Here is a 1000-nt window from a genome sequence, read left to right as displayed (position 1 = left end):
ATAATAATAATAATAATAATAATAATGGGCTACAGCAAATATTTTGCTCAGTACCACAGATTTGCTTTTCAGTTGCTTGACCTTAACTAGTTGAGCATGTCCCTTGGTGGCTGACGATATGTGCATCTTTGATCATAAGCAGAGTAGTGGGGGAGCATCATAGCCATGTGTTGAGAGGAATTTTTGGGGGTTTGAATAATTCACCTTTGGAAACATGTGTGTTTTGCTCAACATCCTTAAACAAACCTTATTCAGGGACCTTTTGAGCGGGATGGGCTACTCGACCTGAAAAAAATTCTAACTGGGCCCCACCTGCGAGGTCATGCGCGGTTTATCTTGATATGAGATCACCATGTCGCGCACATATGGTGGTGATGCATGTGCATGGTGTACCCTTATCAGATGGGTAATCATGATGGGTATAATGGGCTTCATATATTTTACCCCAGTGTCACTTTGATGGCATCCACTGCTCTCTCACTGAATAATAATAATAATAATAATAATAATAATAATAATAATAATAATAATAATAATAATAATAATAATAATAATAATAATAATAACCGATACCGATACAGACAAGGCTATAAAAGCTAATAAACCGGATATTATTATAAAAGACCAGACAAAGAAGAGGTGTTTATTAATTGACATGAGTATTCCTTGTGACCATAATATAGCGGCGAAAGAATTTGACAAGATCAGTAAATATAAAGACTTGCTAATTGAAATTGAAAAAATTGTGGCACCTCAAAGCGACTACCGTACCAGTGATTGTAGGATCTCTAGGAATGATTAAAAGAGGTACTGAAACCTATTTGAAAATGATACCAGGCTTACCATCCCTACAGGAAGTGCAAAAAATCGTGTTAACTGGAACGACTCATGTACTGAGAAGAGCATTATCGCTGTGAAAACAACATCCATTCATGAATTCTTTTTTTTGCTTTTTTATTTCTTTATTTTTTATTTTTTTTTTAAATACATATTTTACCTG

This window comes from Octopus bimaculoides, chromosome 1 (assembly GCF_001194135.2).
Source record: "Octopus bimaculoides isolate UCB-OBI-ISO-001 chromosome 1, ASM119413v2, whole genome shotgun sequence".
Taxonomy (NCBI): Eukaryota; Metazoa; Mollusca; class Cephalopoda; order Octopoda; family Octopodidae; genus Octopus; species Octopus bimaculoides.
Note: the sequence above shows the minus strand (reverse complement) of the source record.